The 22,444-nt window shown below is 57.1% G+C and overlaps 1 protein-coding gene across 6 annotated transcripts in view; it reads left to right on the top strand.

Annotated features, from left to right (window-relative positions):
* Positions 1 to 15,764: 15,764 nt before the first annotated feature.
* The window catches only part of GTF2IRD1 (GTF2I repeat domain containing 1), a 112,727-nt gene continuing 106,047 nt past the window's right edge, over positions 15,765 to 22,444 (top strand). For 3 of the 6 annotated variants that reach the window (XM_032606912.1, XM_032606907.1, XM_032606911.1), the window contains exon 1: positions 16,605 to 16,755. The gene's annotated coding sequence lies outside the window, so the exon portion shown is untranslated. Of the gene's footprint in view, positions 15,822 to 16,471; positions 16,756 to 22,444 lie in introns of those variants that run through there. The other 3 variants (XM_032606906.1, XM_032606905.1, XM_032606910.1) reach the window with 3 other exon arrangements.

The following is a 22,444-nucleotide window of genomic DNA, read 5'->3' as shown; positions in this document are numbered from 1 at the left end:
CTCAGTCAGGTTCAGTGAGACCCCATCTGGGACTGAGCTTCCAGGACGATGGCAAAGTGGATTTCCTCCCAGAGCAAGGGGGTCCCCACTTGGGGTGTGTGTGTTGTCTTCTTCTTTGGCACCTTAGAAATGTTAATTGAGGGACATTATGCAAAGAAGCCCAGATTGGAGATGCTCATTTGAATCCCAACAAGGTTCTAGAGGGGAGGGCTTCCGTGGTGGCGCAGTGGTTGAGAGTCCGCCTGCCGATGCCGGGGACACAGGTTCATGCCCCGGTCTGGGAAGATCCCACATCCCACGTGCCGCGGAGAGGCTGGGCCCGTGAGCCATGGCCACTGAGCCTGCGCGTCCGGAGCCTATGCTCCGCAACGGGAGAGGCCACAACCGTGAGAGGCCCGCGTACCGCAAAAAAAAAAAAAAAAGCAGGAGGAGGAGGTAGCTTTGGGCTTGGAGGGAGGCAGCCGACCCTGTGACCTGGGAGGGTCCAGACTGTTGGGCCCCTGGTGGGGCGTCCAGGTCTCAGAGCCTGAGTGTGGTCCACAGCTCTGACAGCCCGGGGTCCCCACTGTAGTCAGGCTCCCACGAGTCCCTTTAGCACACTGGACACCCACGCAATGATTCTAAAAATCAGATCTGACCCCGTCACTCTTCTGTATATAACCTGCTGAGGCTGTCCGTTGCCCTGAGGATAAAACCTCAGCTCTGCGCTCAAGGCCTTTCCTGTCTGGTCCTTCAGCCTCATCTCCCACCATCCCCTCAGGGCACCCCGGCACTCCAGCCAAGGGAGCATCCTGTCTGATCACCCGGCCTCACCCTCACGCCAAGCCGTTGCACAGGCCACTCCTGCATCCTGCGACAGCAGTGTCTCCTCTTTCCCACCAGGACAGCTACGTCATCCTTCAAGCATCAGCAGCTCAAAGGCACCTTCCTGGAGCCTCCAGGCCAGGCTGGTTATCTCTGCCTCTGCTCTTCCACAAACTTCTCTTGTAGCGCCTGCTCTTAGAATTGATGTGTCTGTGGGTCTAGCCATCCTGGGCTACATGCACCCCAAGGTCGGGGGCCACACTGGGGACCTCCCCTGGGCCTGCCCCCCCCCCCCCAGATCCAGCCCTTCTACACAGAGCACGTTGAGGGGGGAGTGTCAGAAATAATCACAGGGCTGCCTCCCTGGGCCCCGCCATGTACCCCTCCCTCCAGAGATGGCCGAACTGGCCTGGGTGACTTTGGGTCCCCCACCCCGACCTGTCCTCAAGGACATCAGGGGGAAGGGAGGGGAGTGAGGAGGGAGGCTGGTTATTAATTAAAAAGCAAGTCATGTGCAGGTCCTGCCTCATTCCAATAAAAACCGTCAAGGGTATTAATTACCAGATCTGGTGATAGACGCAGGGTAGGTTTACTCAGGCCGGGTAAGGATGCTGGTGGTCAGAATGCCAATGAGCGTGCAGCCTCTGTGGCTCGGGCCTGGGCCTAGCAGGGGCTGAGAGCTGAGGGGCACCTTGGGTTGACATCGGTAATGAAATAACACCACCGCCAGTTACCTCCCGCTGAGCAGTTCCCGAGTCCCAGGCAGGGCCCACGTGACCGCTTTTCTGTGCCTTCTGTCATCTCACTCCCTACAGCCTCATGAATTTGGTCCTATTTTTATCTCCATTTTTCAGATGGGGACATTTGGGCACAGAGAGGTTCTGTAACTTGACAAGGTCACACAGCTAGCAAGTGGCTGTACGAGGACACCAGTCTGGGTTCTTAACCACAGGGACACGAGGACCTAGACGTGCTGGCTAGCATCATCAAGCAGGCGGTCATCGCACAGGTGGGGAAACTGAGGCAGGAGAGGGCGTCACTTGCCCAAATCATACTGCACGTTGGTGGCATGGAAACCATGTCCCTGGGTGCTCAGTCCAGGAGTCTCTCTCCTCCTCAGCAGTTAAGTATGCGTGTTGGGGGTTCCCATCAAGAAGGAATAGGGTGGAGGGGCCTCAGGTGGGCCGGGGTTTGGGGCCAAGGCCACCTGCCCTGTCCCGCCACCCTCCCCACCTCCCCACCTCCTCCCTCTGCCACCTCCCAGAAGCCTCAGGAGCCCAGCCCGTCTGAACCAACCCAGTACTCCTCTGTGTCAGCCCCAGAAGGCGGTCTCAGCCCAGCACTCGTCCCAGTGGAATTAAAATAGGCCTGACCTAAATACAAGCACAATGCCAGCACTGAAAATACGGCTGTGTCAGCAGAAACTCCAACTGGTAGGAAACCAATGCACTTTGGGATGAACACCCCCCCATCCCAGAAAGGAGGCCAGCCTGCGTGACCGTGAACACCGACAGTTCCTTGTAACATACCCGAGTGTGACATAGAGGTGGGCAAGAGAGAAAGACCCTTCCCTCCTGCCGGCCTGGCTGACGGCAAGTTCACAAAGCGGATCAGGCAGCCACAGCATCATGGCTCTCACCCCAGGGAAAATGAGACCCAGAGAAGGGAGGTACCCCAGCCAACGTTGCACAGCTCATGGGCAGCAGCAGTCGGGAGACAGGTCTCTGGTTTCTGGGAAGGAAGACAAGCTGGGAGTGAAGGGACCAGTAAATGGGCTCCTGAAACAAAAGTCTGGGCCCCTGAGGAGGACCAGGCGGGAGTTGATGCCTTTGACTGGCCTTAGGGTGGGGCCCCAAGAAAGCCCCTAGGGTTGCGCACTCCCTTTGGTCACCAAAAAGAACCAGCGCCGCAGGTGTGCACTGATGATGTATAAACAGGCAGATGAGCAAACTGTGCTCCCCTTGGCAGGGCCCACCTCCTGGGCCACACAGGGCCCTGCGCTCAGAAGGGCTCCACGCTCAGTTAAATGCTCTGCTGTGACCATCTTAAAATTCTTAATAATTCTGTCACTGAATGTGTGTTCTGTAAGCGAATTCCAACAGGACAACAAACATGCGTGCGAACAGAGGAGGTACCTGGTTCGTATCCGTGCTCTGTGCCATCATGGTCCACAGTGGAGGCGATGCCCGTCGGGCATGAAATTCCAGTGGACCCGTCAAGAGCAGGAGACTCGAAGCAAGTACAAGGTGAGTGTGTCATACCAGGGGGCTGCTGACAACCTCGAGAAGCCCTGCTTTCTGTTCAAACCACAACTTGCTTTGAATGCAGAAAAGAAGGCAATGACTTCTAAGAATCACAGAGGACCAAGGAACCCTATCATACACTTCCTTATCCGTTACTTCCCGGCATTAGCCAACCACCCTTGCCGAAAATGACGACATAGAAGGAGAAGAATAAGTAGGGCAATTCAGTTTCTTTTCCCTTTGGTCCTTTCGTACACATCATAAGCCAGAGGTAGAGGGAGTTGGTTGAACGCATGTGTATGGGAAAGTGAAATTAAAACAGCTGAGTTAGTTTTGTGCCATGTTTCCACCTGTTGGAGTAAGAATGACATACACAGGCATGTACAAGTCATGATATAAACTGCATAAACTCGGGGGTTCCACATATGAGTTAAGTGCTCTTATAGCTGCATTTAAAACTGGCCCTGGGCTTCCCTGGTGGCGCAGTGGTTAAGAATCTGCCTGCCAATGCAGGGGACACAGGTTCAAGCCCTGGTCCAGGAAGATCCCACATGCCGTGGAGCAACTAAGCCCGTGTGCCACAAATACTGAGCCTGCACTCTAGAGCCTCGAGCCACAACTACTGAGCCCGCGTGCCACAACTACTGAAGCCTGCGTGCCTAGAGCCCGTGCTCCGCAATGAGAGACGCCACTGCGATGAGAAGCCCACACACCACAACGAAGAGTAGCCCCCGCTTGCTGCAACTAGAGAAAGCCCGCACGCAGCAACGAAGACCCAACGCAGCAAAAATTAATTAATTAATTAATTTTAAAGATAAATAAATAAATTCTAAAAAAAAAATAGCAAATTTTTCAAAACACCATGATAAGTTGAAAGGGAGACTGCGGAAGAGAGGGAAAGTTTTATATTTTAGTACCTTTAAGGACACATTTTTCTTGCTTGTTGAACAATGAGCACCTGCCCCCCCTCACCTACGCCCAACCCCATTTTCATTCTGCAGTTCTGTAGCAGGCCCCAGCCCTGGGTCAGGCAGGAAGAGAAGCATGTGTTATGTGGTTTTATTTTTCTTCTTTATTCAAGTCTCTGCAAACCTGATTGAGCAGGGGCAGAGTGCTGTGCATCCACGGGGGCCCAGAGGGGCAGCTGACCAGCCTGAGATCAGGGACTCCTTCCTGGAGGCAGCGATGTGAGAGCTGGGCCTGGAGAGGTGAACAGAATGCTGGGAGGCAAAGGCGCTTTGAGGATGCCGGGCGGCTACCCACCTTGGAGCCTCAGGGCTGAGTGCCCGGCTGGCCCTGGCACGTGCGTCCACCTGGGCGGCAGCTCCAGGTGGCCTTGCACTGGCCCCAGAGGACCTGTCTCAAGGCAAGGTGAAAGATGGTGCCCCAGGGACAGGGGGCCCAGCACTGCAGATCCAGGGCCTATAGAGGCCTACTCACCCCTCATTCAATGAACGAACATCTCTTGCACTTCTTCAGGTGGTCTTCTGGGCGCAAGACATAGAGCAGAAAATGACACAGACCAGAGTCCTGGATGCGTGGGGACAGCTGGCTGGAAATGACCAAGAGCTTGGGGAGAGATAGTCTCGGCCGTCAGCGGTGACAGGAAGCGCTGGGTCCAGCAGGGCCTCAGGTAGGACAGGCCTGGACCAACGGTATCTCCGAAGAGGACATTGCTCTCCGGGAGCTTGGGCAGGTGACCCAGATTCCACAGGTGTCGAGGGATACCTCTCAGGAGGGCTCAGCAGGCAGGGGGCTGGTGGCCTCTGAACACATTAGAAAGGGTCTCTGCTTTGGGCAGATGCCATGCCGGGGCGCTAAGCGTGATGGGCTGACCGTGGAAGCAACCTCACACCACCGAGCCCGGGTGAGCTGAGTGTGACCTGGACTTCAGCCCCGGTCACCAGCCCACAGCCTGTCCAACCACCCAGGTCTGGCTCAGCAGGTCTAGACATCCAGTGTGTCTGTCCTTGCAGGTGCCTGGCCTGCTTCCCCCATAGGGTCCCTTAGAGCCGAGGGTAGTTGGGGGCACTCATAGCTGGTGCCGTGGAGCCTTACACATGCCAGGCACAGTGCTGACCATTCAGATACACGGATTCGTTTAGCTCCCACGGCACCTCCTTGAGGTAGGCAAGTTCCTCATTCCCATTTGATCAGTGAGGTCACTGAGGCACAGAGAGGTGAGGTTATTTGCCCAGAGACACACAGCTAGCGAGGGGCAGTGCTGGGATTTACACTCTTAATCATTAGTCTGAACAACCTCTTTCTCTTTATCTCTTGGTTCCCTTAGGTTCTGGCTTAAGTGACCCCCCCCTTTTTTTTTTTAATTTTTACTGGAATGTAGTTGATTTACAACGCTGTGTTACTTTCAGGTGTACAGCAAAGTGATTCAGTTCATTTACATATATCCACTCTTTTTTAGATTCTTTTCGCATATAGGCCATGACAGAGCACTGAGTAGAGTTCCCTGTGCTATACAGTAGGTCCTTGTTAGTTATCTGTTTTATATATAGTAGTGTGTATATGTCAATCTCAATCTTCCATTTATCCTTCTCCCCTAGATGGCCCCTTTTAGACCATTTAGGATGAAGCCCAGGGAAATTCATTAGAACGTTGGATAACTCCTCCCATTTTGAAAAAAACAGAGGCTCAGAGAGGGAAAGGGACTTGCCTGCAGTAGCACAGCAACTCCTGACTCCTTGCTCCAGAGTAAAGCAAACAGTCCCATTCTGTCACCCAAAGGATACTTCCTTTTTGAGATCTCAAAATGTCCCTCAGCCTCCGGGGACCTGGGAGGTGCGACCTCGGGGACTGGACAGTTTGTGCTGAGGGGCAGGTGGGGGCTGAAATCCTATCCACACTCAGCTTGCTGGTGCGAGATGGGGCCCTGGGCTGGGGCTGCAGAGAAGGAAATTCCAAGGGTGAGACCCTGGTTCCCTGGGTCCAGGTACTCCCCCTTGTCTCCTGTACAGCGAGAACACACGTTTGCCCACAGCTCTGCCTCCCTCAGGGACCAGAGCTGACGAGTTCTTTGAATGTATTCTTCGGAGTTTGCTACCTGGCTGGCTTTCCCCTGTCCTCCCTCATCTCAGCAGCCCAGCCCTGAAGGTACAGCTCCTGTATGATGCGACGTCTCCACTTGACCTTCAAATGGACAATTCTCAGTTTGCCCCCTTGCTGTTGAAACCAAGTCCATTTCCTGTGACCTTGGCCCCGAGCACTGACCTCCATTTTTAAATTAACATTGACGTGGGTTCAACCGAATTAACATTCCCATCTTCGAGGCACTCTCTGGCAAGGGTCCAGCCCGGAGTTCCGGGCCGAGGACCTCCTGTGTGACATGCTTCTCCCGAGGGGATGGTGGAGAAGGGCAGAGGCAGCTCGGGGGGAGCGGAGGCTGCGGAGGCATCTTCCAGGCAATGGAGACAGGAGCACGCTCCCTCTTTTATTTATTTTTCAGGCCACAAAAGCACCAGTTAAGTGTGTGTCCAGCCTGACCCTGGAGAGGAGCCCAGGCAGTTCCTCTGGGTCTGACCAGCTTCCAGTCCCCGGAGGATCCCGAGACTGTGCCAATTGCCTGGGACCCAACAAGTACCAGGGACCAGAGTCACCTGGGTCACCTGGATTTGGGGGTGGGCCAGGGCAGGAAAAGTGGACAAAGAGGGGCATCTGGCCTCAGACTCCCGCTCTGGGCTCGGCCCAGCTTGCCAATTGTGTTGGTCTCAGGCCCTGTTGGTCAGGGGCCCGGGGTGAGGGGACAGAAATAGGCCATCTGTGTGCTTTCCCAGGATGCTCAGGGGTCTGGGCCCGTGGCCTCCGTGTGCACTGGCATTGTCTGCTCATTCATTTATTTTCAGAGCAGGAAAGTGGATTGGAAACGCTCCTTCTGAATGTTTATCCCCGGGGGGGAACGTGGGGCTCATGAATAATGCAGCCCATGGAGGACCGGGAGCCGGCCGGGCTCTGTCCTGTCCGGAAAGGCTCCAAGTCGCCACAGACGGACCCAGGGCACATGCCGGCTATGCCCCTTGCTCCTCAGGGTTTGGGAAGCGTCTCTTAGCCTCTGAGCCTCCAGATATAAAACAGGAGTGTGGAGCTTCGCCCTGCCACCCACAAGGCAGCCCATGGAGGGCCAGTCCGTCCTCGCTGCCACCGTGGTCCTCTCCTGGGGCACCGGTGCAATCACCTCCAGCCTCGCTCTGATGCTCAGAGCACACCCGTCTTTTCTAACCACGCACTTAATAGCATCAGAGCCAGACGGTTATTCCAGGCTGCTGGAGGACGCAGGCTGAGGGGGCGCCTGGTCCCACCGAGATCCAGGGGGCTCAGCTCGGCCAAGTGGGCTGTTGGGTGGTGGCAGTGGGCACATCTCGTCCCCGTCCTCGGATGATCTGGGTGGCCTCCCTTAAAGGGGCTGGTTTTACATCTGATGCAGGATGCAGTTCTTGTTCCTGTTCACACCCTGGGCCTCCAGCCTCACTTCTCCTGGGCAGGGAGCGGGGCCTCTGCATGTCAGAAATGTCCCCCGTCCCCCAGGGACTGTGCTCAGGGCAGTGGCCCTGTCCTGCCCCTTAGCCCTCTGCCAAGACCCCTCAGACCACCCCCGAGCTCCTGTGGGACTGAATCTCCAGTCAAACCCAACTTGGGTGTGGAAGGACCATCCTTTCTGTGCCCCCTCACCTCCCCGGTGGCAGTCACACCACAGCTCTGGAGAGCCCTCTGTTGGTGGGGTGACAGCCTGCAGGCTTCTAAGTGCTTCTTGCTGAGCCGAAAGCAGGAATGATTTAAGGTGGACACGGGGAGGATCATTGGGGGTTAAAATGGATCAGCAAATGGCCAAGCAGAAGTTCTTCTGGTGAGGATGGAGTGGGGGCCCACATACCCGCTGTGCCCCTCCTATCCCTCACCCCATCCTCAAGGTCTGGGACGTAGTGACCTCATGCTGTTTTCTATCATAATATTTACCAACAGTGCTGCAATTGAGCCAGGCAGCTCGGCAATTATAATCATGTTATCATTATTGCTGATAATTCTGATCATAAGCATAAATTATAAACAGGAGCAGGGCCCAGCGGGTAGGCGCAGGGAGGGCATGTAGCGGCAGGGAGACTGGCCTCCCTCCCCACTCACCCACTCCCGCCCCCCTCCTGTTTTCTGGCCAAGGCCACGTGTCCCCTCCGGAGCCTGGCCCTGGGATACTGGTAGCTACAGGTGGCCCTTTCCCGCCGGGGTCCCTGGCTGTCCTGGCCACCTCTCACCGAGCCCTACTCTGCCTCACAGAAACTATTACGGTGCAATTATTACAGAGACGGTCATTCCAAAGTGATCTTTCAGTTACCCCACAGCTGCAACCATGGAGACGGCCCCAGCGCAATTACATGCCTCTCTCTGTTCTTGAAAGATTCCAGGAGAGGAGAGTCGGAGGATACAGAGAGCAGGGACGGCGGAGACAAGAGGCGCAAGGAGAGAGAGTCGCAGAGAGCAAGAGAAGTGAGGACCCCCAGAGACAGAGAGAGACAGAAACACAGAGACAGAGAGAAACAGCGGCCCCTGAGAGAGCTGGGAGAGATAAAGGTTCAGGGAGAGAGAGATGACAGACAGCATCACGTGAAAGATGTAGACAGAGAGACAGAGACAGATTCAGAGAGAGACGGAGATGATACGGGAGAAGGAGAGACAGAGGCTAGGGCAGACACAAGGACATAGAAACAGACCCAGGTGCATATTTTGCTGGAGAGAGCTACATAAAAAGACAGCAACAGATGGAGAGTAACAGAGAGAGAGAGAGAGAGAGAGAGAGAGAGAGAGAGAACAGAGACCAGCAAGTCACATGACAGCAGACAGATGAGGTCTTTTTCATTCATTCATTCTTCCATTCCTTCATTCGGCAAATGTTTGTGGAGCCCTACTGTGGAGGGCTGGGGACCCCGAGGCACACCAGGACCCCTCTCCATGTCTGTCCTCACGTGATTTTAATGGGTGAGTCAGACAGGGACTGAATCATCACTCACCCAACATAAAATTCCAATGGGAGCACGTGTTCAGAGTTTCTCCCCTGCTCTTTCCTAAGGGGCTCTGAGAGCCTTGGTGGGATGGGTGGCCAGGTCAGTGCGGTCAGAAAGGCTGAGATCTGGAGGATGAAGAGCTGTCTTGGTTAGGCGTTGGGTGTAGAAGGACTGTGTATGCAAAGGCCCACTCGCATGCACTGATGCAAAAGCAAAGACTTGGTTCCAAGGCCTGGACCAGATTTCCCCTTGGGAGATGGGGTGGTATGGAAGGCTGATGGGGGAGACAGGGAGACCCTGTGTGATAAGTCTTCTCCTGGGGGTGCAGCAGAAAATCCTGGGGCGGAAAGGACTATTTCAGCATGTGCTGAGGCCCTGGACCAGTGGGCCCGTGGCATGGATGCCAGAGGGGGCTGCTGGTTTACTATTTCCCATGGGACCCGAGAGCGTGGCCTCGGCCACCCCCATTCCTCCTCAGGCTGAGCTGGGTGCCCCTCTGGCTCCAGTGCACAGGGCCTCTTCATTGTTGCATACATCACATCGTTTTGTGTTCATTGTTGGCTCAGGGCTCCCAGGGGCAGGTGGAGACTGGGTCTAAAGGATGCCTGCTACAGAGAGGGCGCTTTGGTGTGGAATTAGGGCTCTCCCATCGCAGGGCTGATCTGGCCCAGCCAGATGTCTGTCCTGACTGCTGGTCTGGGCACCGGCAGCCTGTGAAGGAGGAGCCAGACTGGAGTGCCGTGTGGCACAGGGGACGTGGCTATGGGCTGGAACTGTGTGGCTGAGTGTGGGCAAACCACAGATGCCAGCGCCTGAGCGACCCCTGAAGAACATGAAGGCTAGTGATCCCCAAACTTGAATGTGTATCAGAAAGACCTGAGGACTGGGTTCTAAAGTGTAAAGTTCCCGACCCCTCTGGTGTCCGGGCCAACACATCTCCAGGAAGGGTCTGGACCTGCGCTTTTTTTTTCTTTTTCTTTTTCTTTTTTTGGCCACCATGCAGCATGCAGGATCTTAGTTCCCCAACCAGGGATCAAACCCTTGCCCCCTGCAATGGAAGCACAGGGTCTTAACCACTGGACCACCAGGGAAGTCTCTGGACCTCTGCTTTTTTTTTTTTTTGCGGTACGCGGGCCTCTCACCGTTGTGGCCTCTCCCGTTGCGGAGCACAGGCTCCGGACGCACAGGCTCAGCGACCATGGCTCACGGGCCCACCCGCTCCACAGCACGTGGGATCTTCCCGGACCGGGTCACAAACCCATGTCCCCTGCATCGGCAGGCGGACCCTCAACCACTGCGCCACCAGGGAAGCCCGACCTGTGCTTTGAACAAGCACAGGGGAGGAAACTGAGGCCCAAGTCCCACCGTCAGTAGCTGAGCTGAGATGGAAGATGCCACAACACGACCCCCAGTTCCAGCTCGTCCACTTGCCTCGCCTGGTCCCTGCCCTTGTGGGGCTCAACTCACTATACGCCTTGGGCTATGTTAGAAACCCCCTCTGCAGATGAGAAAACTGAGGTTTGGAGAAAAGAAAGTACCCAAACAACACAGCTGAGCTTCAGTTCTTGCTGTGCTACACTTCCAGCAGGGAGGGGGGGCGCCCGGCTTCTCCGGGTCCTCTCTTCCCCGCACCCTCCACGGACACACACTCATAGCGGGAAGTCCCCCCAGAGCTTTTCTACTGACTTTGCTCTTTTCCTACGGTTTCTGGGGAAGTTGCTTTGAAGTGTTTTCCCCTTGTTTTTTCCTTTTCTGGCCCTGAAGTTGTTCTAAGACTTCACTAATTTATAACTCTAAATTTGCTTAGCAGAGCTGCTGCCTGGTTCCCGCTGGGGGTGGGGGTGGGAGTGGGGGGCTGGAGGGCCAAGACCTGAGAAGCAGGGGCCCCTCGTGGGGGATGATGTGAGGGACAAAGGCTCTGTTCCTCCTTGTCCCACATCCTCGAAGTTGGGGCCGCGGAAGACTCACCGGCGGCCTCAGCCTAACTTCTGGGTGGGACGATGGAATCGTAACCTTGACCGTGTTTCTCAGGTACCTCCCTGAGCCTGTTTCTTCCACAGAATGGGCTTGATGGAAGATGCTGAGCACCACGCCTGGCTTAGAGTAAGCATTCAGTAAATGTTAAGTTATTGTGGGGTTTTTTGGTTTGGGGTTTTTTTTGGCTGTGCCGCGTGGCTTGCAGTATCTTAATTTTCCCAACCAGGGATTGAACCCAGGCCCACGGCGGTGAAAGCACCTAGTCTTAACCACTGGACCGCCAGGGAACTCCCACGTTATTGCTATTACTAGTATTTTTCAATGGTTGCTCTGTGGAGCAGGGAAGGGAGGGGTGGAAAGCGGGGGGCAGGGGGTCTACAGGGGCTTCTCAGAGGAATCAGCAGATGAAGGGAATTTCGAGGCAGCTCCAGGACCTCCACTTCTGCTCCCATCCAGAGCAGCATATGGACTGAGCTTCTTTGCAAGAGTTTATTGGAAAAAAAGATTTTGCAACTTAAAAAGTGTTGGAAAATTACCTCACAGACCCGCATTTTCCAACACATGGCCACTAGTTACATATTAAAGTCTGTCTGGCCGAAACTGGGATGTGTTTTAAGTGTGAAATAGACACTATTTTCAAAGACTTAGTATAAGGAAAATAATGTAAAATATCTCAATTTTCAAAAATATTACATGTTGGGGCTTCCCTGGTGGCGCAGCGGTTGAGAGTCCACCTGCCGATGCAGGGGACACAGGTTCGTGCCCCGGTCCGGGAGGATCCCACGTGCCGCGGAGCGGCTGGGCCCGTGAGCCGTGGTCGCTGAGCCTGCGCGTCCGGAGCCCGTGCTCCGCAACGGGAGAGGCCACAACAGTGAGAGGCCCGCGTACCGCAAAAAAAAAAAAAAATTACATGTTGAACACACTTTGGATGTGTTGGGTTAAATCAAATATACGACTAAAATGAATTTCACCTAGTTCTTTTACTCTTTCAACACGGCTACTAGGAAATTTAAAATTCCCTCCGTGGCGTGCATTTGTGGCTCATATTCTATTTCTGTTGGCCCGCGTGGCTGTACCCTACTTACCAGGGCCAAACCCCGGGGGCCTGGGAGGCTGGGGCTGCAGAGCTGCCTGTGTCATGAAAGGAAGACCTCCCTGCCTCCCAGCTGTCTGCCCCAGCTTGCCAGGGTGCCCGAAATCCCAGTACTAGGGCTTTGCTTTCTGGAGTCTGGAAAGCTTTGGAAGAAGGGAGATGATTTCTGCCCTTAGCCTTCTGGATGAGCCGTGGAAAGAAAAATCTGGGGGGACAAGGCCCAGGCAGGGGATGAAAGGAGATGCCTGGAGCCCTGAGGGATGGCCCCTTGTTGGGGGAGGGGGTTGGAAATCTGGGTCCCAGACTTGGGACCCCCGAGCAAGCCCATCGCCAATCCTTTTCTCCTGCGCAGCCCTCGCACCATCTGAGCACCCTGGCTGACAGGGATAACATTCAACATCTAGGCTTACAGATTCTCTGCTCACCTTGCCTGACCTTGTTTTATGGATTCTGCACGCTGTCTTGAAAGCACATTTCCATCCATCAAATCTATTTTCCCTTTGGTTTCCATGATGGAATAAGAGATAGGTTGCTCTGGAGAGAAATAGGAGTAGTTAAATCCAGAAACCATTCAAGTGTCATTTTTAAAGGCTAGATAGTTATTATCAGATAAAATCATTCTTCCTGAAGATCCAAGGAAAGCCACGGAGATGGCAGAAAAGAATGGCCGTTGGGGGGATTGGGAGTCCAGAGGTCCTCGCCTGCCACTCGCCGCTGGACTGCTGTGGGTTGATCCTTCCCCTTTCCCCTCTCGGTACTGCGGGCTGCTTACCTGTAAGATGAGAGCATTGGGCTCACCGTCCTCACCTTTGGCCCTTGTGTTCACATCCAGGGCGGCCAAGCCCCAGGCTCCCTCTGGGCTTCAGAAAAGGGATACCTTGATGGAGATGGCTGGGCTGTCCTATCCCCCACTCCCACCCCCACCCTGTGGAGTCTCACCTCCAAGGAACAAGGAGCCAGAAGTGGCCCAAATCATGGGAAAGGAAACAATGCACAAGGAGGTCAGGGATCCAGGTTGGGCCCAAACCCCCAGGGTGCAGAGGGTAGAGTCCATATGGCAGGTCTCTCGGGTGGCCAGTCTGCTGGTCAGAGACCCTGAATCAAACACACGGGGCCAGGAAGAAGAGACCGGCTCCTGCCTGGGAGTTCCTGGGCTGATGGGGAGACAGGACGCCCAGACGCACCGTCACTTCCACAAATGACCAACCATCCTACATTCCCACTTGTGAAATGAGATAAGTGAACGAGGGCGTGCAAAGGGCTTTGTCATGGGAGCAATCCTGTGGCCCTGAGAGAGTTACGAGGAGGGTGGAGAGAAGAGCCTTGGTTTCCACATCTCTGTAGTAGTGGGGACCTGGCCAGGCCTGGGCGAGGATGGGGCAGGGCCAGTGCAAAGGCGCTTCATAAAGCTGGCAGGAGAAGTTCCTGTAGGTGCAAAGAAGCCACTGGCAAGGATTTCTCAACCAAACTCCCCTCTCTGCTTAAGGAGGTGTTGCTGCCCTTCTCGGGAGAAGGAATTGAACTTGACAGAAATGTGAGTGTCCGTGACCTTGTCCTTAGTATCCCCACCTCCTTATGAAAAGCAGTCCAAGCAAAAACTCCACGTCTGACTTTGACCCCTAGATGAAACCAACAAATTTTTTGTTATTTATTTATTTATTTTTGCGGTACGTGGGCCTCTCACTGTTGTGGCCTCTCCCATTGCAGAGCACAGGCTCCGGACGCGCAGGCTCAGCGGCCATGGCTCACGGGCCCAGCCGCTCCGCGGCACGTGGGATCTTCCCAGACTGGGGCACGAACCCGTGTCTCCTGCATCGGCAGGCGGACTCTCAACCACTGCACCACCAGGGAAGCCCGAAACCAACAAATTTTCCTGTATTGCATGCCAGTTAATCCTCATAGCAATCTTATGAAGAAAGGACTATCTTTTTTTTAATTTTTTTTTATACTGCAAGTTCTAAGAGATATTATCTATTTTATACATATCAGTGTATATATGTTCATCCCAATCTCCCAATTCATCCCCCCCCACTTCCCCCCTTGTGTCCATACGTTTTTTTCTCTACATCTGTGTCTTTATTTCTGCCTTGCAAGCCGGTTCATCTGTACCATTTTTCTAGTTTCCACATATATGCATTAATATACAATATTTGTTTTTCTCTTTCTGACTTACTTCACGCTGTATGACAGTCTCTAGGTCCATCCACTTCTCTACAAATGACCCAATTTCATTCCTAAGAAAGGACTATCTTGACTCCATTTTACAGATGAGGAAGCTGAGGCCCAGAGAGGGCAACTAACTTGGCCTAGGACACAGCCAGTGAACGTGGAGCCAGCTGTCACACCCCAGTCACACGCAACTGAGAGGGGCAGGGCCTTCTGCTCTATCACACTGCCCCCAGTCTCTGCCTGGGTGAGGCTGAAGTGAGGCTGGCTGTTCCCACGTGGAGGAACAGCCCAGAGGCAGGCCGTGCCCTCCCAGCACTCCACTTGTTTGTCTGCCGCTCTGGATTCTGCCTGCAGAGGGCAGTCCTGAGCACACACCAAGCCTCGGATCCTTTAGGCCCCCGCCGGGGTCCAGAGGTTTCTGGCACTCTGCCCCTGGACTTGGGGTCCAGGAAGCATTCTGCCCAGAAGCCAACAGCTCAGCCAGCCAGCCCTTCCTGGGACCAGCTTCCCCTAGCTGGGCCCACTGAGGCCATGCCTAACCCCCAAAACCTCATGGGTCTTTGCAAATGTAATGGAGGGACCCTAGGCCAGTGGGCAGAATGAGGGCTATGGAGAGGGTCCCAGCAATGCCACTCACACGCTTCATGTCCCTAAGCAAGTCACCTCATCTCATTATAAAACGAGGCCAATAATACTGCCTTGCAGGCTTCATGTAAGGAATGGTGATAGCCTAGGTATTATGCCTAGTAGATATAGGTGCCTAGTAGACGCTTGACTAGCAGTGCCCATCATCACTGTTACCTGCAGAGACCACACCGTGGTTCACTGAGAGGCTGCAGGAAGGGGGAAATGGAGGCTCTGAGGGGTGAACTGCCTTGCCCAAGGTCACACGGTGGTAAGAGCCAGGATTTGAAGTCACCTGGTCAGGCTCCAGACCCTGGCCCTTCCCCTTAGTCACTCTGCCACACCAGGGCCAGCACAGGGCAGGTGGGGATGTGAGTCTGAGGGGGACCACAAGACAGGGTGCTTCAAGGTGTCCCCAGGCCTCCCAGCGGCAAGGAGGATGAGAGAGTATCCCCAAGAGGCCGGGGCAGCATGGGATAGAGGGCATGACTGTGGCCTCATGCCCAATCCCCTGCTCTGGCCGATACCCTCTGTGGGCAAGGCATTCAATGGGCACAAGGGGCCCTCTGGGCTTGGCCTCGGGCTGGGCAGTGTGGACACAGCCTGCCAGGGGGACACCTGGCCAGCCAAGGTCAGCCTTTACCAAGGGCCCGTTGTGTGCCCGGCAGGGCCCCAGTGGGCTTTGCTAGGACCTAGTAGATTCTCAATCTGACTCCCTCCCTCTAGGGCAGGCACTCCCTGGGGTTGGGGCCTGCCTGGTCCGTTTCCCTCCCCACAGTGTCCAGCATAGCAAGGGCCTAGCACAGGGCTCGGGGCGCTGCCATGAACCATCGTGCTGCTCGTGATGAATTACGATGCACGCTTTGCAGAGGATCGGAGGTGTGCTTCTGACTCCTAGCACGGCTGGTATGGAGGGGAAGGGGGGAGTCAGGAGGGCTGCCCAGACAAGATGGGACCTGGCGTGTTCAACTGCATCTGCTGTGACCTTCAGCATGTCACTGCCTTCCTTTCCGTCCCAGGGGACAAAGGCTGAAAGAGGCACCCGGGCCAAGCCACCGGGAAATAACCTGGGCACGGCAGGGGTGACCAGCCGCTGCACTTCCAGTTTCCCCAGCGCGTGGCGCGCCGGGCCTACGGTCGCTCCGGGCCCCGGTGTCTCCCGGGGATCCTCCCGGAGCCCGCTGAGTGACCTTGACCCTCCCGCCCGGCTCCTGCGCCCGGGTCTCCCGGGGCCGAGCCGCGGCTTTCTAATCCGCAGCGGCCTGACCTGGGGAGGCAGAGGGGCGTCGCGGGCAGCCAGGGGGCTCCTGCGGGCCACCCTGGCGGCGGGCGCTGCGGCGGAGCGCTCTCAGGGCGCCGGGCGCGGGGCGGGGGCACGGCGCTCCCCCCGCGGTGCCCAGGCTGGGGCGCGGGGCGGGCAGGGCGGGCTAATCCCGTATGTAAATGGCAGCCAATGGAGGGTGGTGTTGCGCGGGGCTGGGATTAGGGCCGGGGCGAATGGCTGGCAATCTTACTGGGATTACAGAACAAAGAGCCTCCCTGCGCTCCCGCTCTCGGCTCCGCTCCCCGCGCCGCGCCCCGCCCTCCGCCGCAGCCCGCGCCGGGGGTGGGGGCCGCCGAGCGCCAGCCCCCCGGCCGGCCCGAGAGCCCCCGCCGGGCCCCCTCCCCGCCCAGCGCCCCGCTCTCCTCCCGCCCGCCCCCTCCGCCGCTCCGCGCCTCCCTCTGCCTCTCCTTCCCCCATTCTCCTGGATTAATTAAGGAGGCAGCGGCAGGAGTCTGAGTCCTGGCCGCGGGCCGGGGCCGGGGCGCCGCTGGCAGGAGCGCTTGGGGATCCTCCAAGGTAGGAGAAACTTTTGCGGGGGGCGGGCGCCGAGGCCCTTCTCCCCTCTCCTCCCACCCCCCGCCCCCGGGGCCCCCGCCCCTCCCCCTCAAGGTGTTACAGAATCTGGGTCCGGCTTTTGGGTGCATTGGGAGGCACGTGACTGGGATTATAATTCGGGCCGGGGGAGGGGAGGGACGGCCGCCCCCACCTGCCGGGAGGGGGTGGCAGTCGGGAGCTGTCACCCCCCGGCCCTTCCGGATGTAGGGGCGCCCGGGGCGGGCAGCGGGCGCCCGCAGGCTGCTGCAGTTGGCGAATGAGGTCAGTTGTGCTGCCCAGACGGCGGGCGCCAGTGTGGGAGCGGAGGGGGCTGGGAAGGCCGCGGCCCCCGCCCCTCAATTCCCCCCACCTCCGCCTTTCTCGGGCTGGGCCGGTCTCCTGGCCGGTGCCCCCCACTTATAGGCTGAGTTCAGGCAGGACTGAACAGGACAGCCAGGCAGGACTGCCCCGGCACAGTGGTTCCTGTTGGGGTCCCTGGGGAGGGGGCTGGCCTGAGTGGTGGCAGCTGAGCTCCTCGTGGGGTGGGGGAAGGAGACTCAGAGGATGGCAGTGGGGGTCGCAAAGCTTTCAGAGGAGCAAGTTGGGGATGCTCTGTCTGTGGGTGGTCTCTGAGTTCCCGCAGATGGGTGGGGAGGCCCCTGGAGCAGCCATAGGATGTGGATGGGCTTTGAGTATGATGGGCTTAATGCCTTTCCTGGGTTCCCCAGCCCCTGCCTGTGGCCAGGGAGAGGGGTGATGCCCCGGCCTGGGCCCAGGTGAGAGGGGGACAGTGCATCTGAGAGTTCCGCCCTCCTGGCGTTGCTGGAGGGGGCTCGAGCCCTGGACATCTGGTCCTGTGACCCAGGCTCCCAGGACTAGACCTGGGCTGGGAGGCTCCTGTGTCCACATCATAGCCCAAGTGAGGGAGCTCGGCATGTAGGGGTCTCCTTGCCCGGCACGTGGGGAAAGCAGTGGCCTTGGGTGGAGTATGGTGCTGTCGATGTGGGGCGTGGGGCAGGCCCGGACAGCTTCTAGGGGAGTGGGCATTTGCGGGGGCTTCTCTTACTGCCCACAGCAGAAGGAAGGGGTGGCCAGAAGCTGCTCTGACCCCTCTGGCCATCGTCTCCCTCGTGTGTCTGGTTGCTCGGTGGCTAGGACTGCTGCTCGCTGGTACTGACCTGGGGCCTCCGGGCTGGGGAGGTGCCTCTGAGCAGCACATTTATTTCAGCAACGTCATCCCCAAAGGGTAAGGGCATCGACATCGATTATTTATTCAGAGTGAGAGGCAGTGGTGGGGGGGGAGGCTGGTGACTGCTGGCAGGGAGGGGCCGGGCACAAGGGCAGAAAGGATGGGGGTGGTCAGGTGGCCATCAGGAGTAGGGGTCCGGGAGGGTGGGGGGTACCCTCTGCCTTCTTCTGAACAGGGACCTATGGACCAAGGGATAGGCCTGGCCCCAAGGGGTCAGGATGTTGGAGCCCCCAATCTGCCTTTGGGAGGTGGGGAGCTTAAGACCACACCCCGTTCTGTACCCTGCTCCGAGGGTGACCTAGAAAGTTGTGGCTCTGACTCAAAGGGTCCCAGAGGACCCCAGCGGAGGAAGCGAGGCAGGGTTGGTTCTCGGCCGCCACTCACTGACCACTCGTTCAAAATGTGGGTGGACTTGGGGGGAGAAGGTTGCAAAACTGGGTCTGGGAAGGTAGCATTGTCGGGGCAGGCTTAACCTACTTAAGAGGACCGTTCTCTAGATGCTGGAGGAAGGGTCATTTATTTGCACTGTGCTTTATCTGTTCGTTTAAGGCAGTCTCCCCGAGCTGGCTAGCCTTCTGACGTGGTTCCAGTTGCTTGATGATTGGAAATAGACGGAAAGGCAGACGTAATGATAGGGGTCTCGGAGACAGCTGTTCTTACAGCCTCCCTGTCTCCAGCAGCCAGGGCGTCCCCAGTTTGGTAATGGTCCCGTTGTTGGAGACCCCGGGTGAGGAGCTGAGGGTGATGTGGTGGGTGACAGCTTGGGGCTCTCGTGTCCTAAGCGTGACGCTGGAACCACAGACCGCATCTGCTGGTCCATCCTCGTTCCAGGTTCTGCTTCGTGTCCTCTGGCTCTCGTCTGCCCACCCGCTGCCTCCTGGGCCCACTCTTTGAGACCTGCAATCTTACAGTTTTCCTGAATGGCCTTTGCACGTGCCGTTCCTCTCACCTCAGAGGTTCTTCCCACCTGCAGGGGCAGGGCCCCACTTGGTGAGGATGGGGGATAAGAGCTGTAGAATTTGCCTTTTTTCTCTCCTCTGTCAGGACTCAGCTGGCTGTCGTGTCCTCCAGCCGGAAGCCTTCCCAGACCTTCCCAGGACTGGCCAAGGTGCTACCTCTGTGTCCCCATGACATTCTGTCCTTCCCCTATCCCAACATTGATCTTAATCAAGAGTTACACGTCCCGATTGTACTAGGGACAGGGCGGGGACTGAGGCTTGCTTTTGGTTCCGTGGTGCCCCAGGGCTGGTCCCCAAATACTTGTTGAGTGAATGAATGAATGAAGTCCTGCCCCAGGGTCCGAATTGCTAAGCACGCTTTCTCGCGTTGTTCCTGAATTCCCGTCTCTGGGGCAGGTTCCCACAATGGTTGGAATCCCAGGGTCTTTTCCTGAGCTTCCTGCCCCACATCCTCTGGGAGACTCCTCACCCCATCACCCCAGCCTGTGTCTCCCCCAAACCTGAGTCTGGGGCTTTGCTCCCTGAGCGTCATCCATCCAGCGTCTCTTGATCCTCCGACTCTCAGCCATTTGCGGACATCTCTCTCTTTGATGCCCTGCAGCCAGGACAGAGCCAGGTTCCTTGGCACAGACCAGTAGGGTGTGCCAGCTCCAGGGGTTCTGTGGAGGCCTCAGGGGGCACTGGGAACAGAACTTGCAGGGTTAATTCACAAGTCCCGGAGAGCAGAGCGAGACCCAGGACCGAGGGCTCGGGATCCCCCGGGAGGATGTGGGGCCTATGAGATGTGACCCCTTGTGGTGACTGGAAGGGAATTCCCGGCAGGAATTCACAAGCAGGGGCAGGTGGGGAGGATTGTTTTATATGGGAGGAGCGAAGGAGACAAACCTGGTCCGAAGACAGTGGCATGTCACCCCTTTGGTGACAGGGTGACAGTGGAGACTTCTGGGTGTAAATGTTGGGGTGTCCAGGTGAGTCCCAAGGGGAGCCAGCCTCGCTGGGCGCCCGGGTTCCTCATTTGCAGGATGTCTGGCTGGGACTGTCTCACTGGGGTTGATATTTCGTCAGTTCAGACTTCGTGCTATGGGTTATGTCTGATGGCACAAAGAGGCTCAGAGCGCTGGGGGAGGATGGCGCATGGGGCACAGCCCTCCTGCACTTCGGGGTGAGGCTTTGCTTTGACCAGGCACGGGCTTGGCGTGAGTGGCGGGGGTGTGCCCGGCAGGGAGCAGAGCTCTCGCTCCGAACTCCCTCCTGGTCCTGAGCTGGGCCTGGCTGACCCACAGCTATTTGTGTGCCCACCTGTCTCCCTCCTTCAGGACCACCTGCTCCGGGCTGCCAGATTTAGCCAGTTAAAAGAGGGACACCCAGTTACATTTGGATTTCGGATAAGTAACAGACAATGCAGTACTGGGCTCTCAGTGACACTGAAAATTTACTTCCTGTTTACCTGACGTTCAGACTGAACTGGGGGTCTTGTGTCTTTTCTGGCAACCTTTCAGCTGCAGCCTCTGGCAGTGAGACTGTTGGGGCTAGGGAGGGACTCAGGGTGTGGCTGGGGCCTGGGGTTGGGGTCAGGACTCAACCTGAGGGTCGGGGGATGGTCTAGAGCGAGTCTGAATCAGGCAGCGGCGTTTCTGATTTCCTCGGTTGGGCTTTCTCCTGTCTGGGGTCCAAGTGTCCAGATCTCCTGTTAGGCCTGGGCAGCGTGGGGCCTCAGGGATCCCCAGGCTGGGAGGCCCTGGTGTTCAGGGTCTTCTGTGCCACTGCGGTCCATACAGTGTATGAAGAAGTGTTGGGAGGAGCAGGGAGGTTGCCGGGGTCGCCCTGTCTGACACCGACTTAGGATTTGCAGAGCCAGGCCTGAGCCCCGGGAGGCTGTTTCTCTGTTGCTCCCCCCTCCAAGGCTGGAGATTGCGCCTCTGGGGCCCCTGGTAGGGGAGGGTCCTTGGTGGGCTGGTCACAGGTTTGAGGGGCTGTCCCTTTAAAGGGATGCCAGGTGAGTACAGCACGCTGGTTGCTGGGAATTACCTCCCCGCTGCCATGCCGCCATCCAAGGCAGAAGCCCCAGCCCCTGTGTTGCACTGCGGCCCCTGGAATGTCACGGGAGGGCCCAAGGCCAGGGAGTGACCCATGTCCCCTCCCCCCAGCGGGCTGTGTGTTTGTGTGTGAAGTGGCGATGATGCCCCCGCTCTGCCTGAGCCCGATGGTGGTGCTGTGGTTTTGGGGGGTTCAGTGTTGCATGGTGGAGGCTCCACAGAGGGGTAGGTGGGTCACACCGCTGCAGGTCTGGAGTGGAGACGGGGTGGGAAGCCAGAGGCGAGAGGTCCCAGCTTGAGGGCTTAGGGTCCTGGGCAGCTCCTAGGTGCCCGGCCTGGCTGTGTGGTTGGGGAAGGAGGGACAGCTGAGGCCATGTCCCTTCCTGGCCTGTAGCTGGAGGAGACTCTTCAGGCTGCTTCTCTCCTGGAGGCTTGGGCAGGGCCAGGCCTGTTTGCTGGCGGGGTCTAGTGGGGTCTCAAGGTACGTTTTCTGGCTACTGGCAGAATTGCCCTATGGGGGGGTCTGTATCTGTCCATCCATCCGTCGGTCACTCCACAAACTAGTGAGAAACTTGCAGAGGCACCAGGTCTGCAGGGTCTCAGGTCCTGGCATCCAGCCCCAGGCCGGCACGTAGGAAGGGCTCACCCCACGTGTTATCATGTATATTGTCGAGGGATGAGGAATATCTGGTGAAATGCCCAGGGCTTAAGTGTGCCGTCCAAGGAACTCGACCAATGCATGCATTCACATAGCCCAAACCCTGTCAAGACGCAGAACATTCCACCCCCGCCAAAGGCTCTCTCAAGCCGGTATGCAGCCAGCCCCCTCCCTTCCCCCAGCCCCTGGCAACCCCTGATCTGGTTTCTGTCTCTATGGCTTCGCATCCTCTAGAGCGCCATATAAATGCAATCACGCAGTATGCAGCCTGCGTCTAGCTTCTTCCATTCCACCTAATGCATTGTCGGGGCATCGGGAGCTGGTCCTTTTGGTGGCTGAGTAGTACTCCACGGCACGGCTATACCACCGAGCTCTGCCACTCTTCTCGTGGAGGAGAGCTGAGCTCCGGCTTGGGGCCGCCCAGAGGAGGGGGTATCTTTTCCTCATGTTCACAAAGACACCCCCTCCCCACCCGCTTTGAGAGCTGACCCTGAGCCAGGATCGCTGCACACTTCTGTCCGCAGAGCTGGAATTTCATCCTCCGTTTCTGGTGACTTGCACAAACGGGGAGCTCCCGATGAAATTACACCTGCCTGCAGCCGCCCTCAGGTCTGCAGTCTTCCACCCGCCCAATGACCAGGTGGCTTCCTGGACAATTGATGCTCTGGGGGCAGAGGGTGAACCTGAAGGGAGGGAAGCTCTCTGTGCCCAGTGGTGTCTTGCCTGTCTCTGTGTGCCCCGCTCCCCCAGGAGTCTGGGGGTCTCTGGC

The sequence above is a fragment of the Phocoena sinus genome, chromosome 15, assembly GCF_008692025.1.
Source record: "Phocoena sinus isolate mPhoSin1 chromosome 15, mPhoSin1.pri, whole genome shotgun sequence".
NCBI lineage: Eukaryota > Metazoa > Chordata > Mammalia > Artiodactyla > Phocoenidae > Phocoena > Phocoena sinus.
The sequence above is the reverse complement of the archived record's forward strand: the minus strand, read 5'-3'. Positions and strand labels throughout refer to the sequence as shown.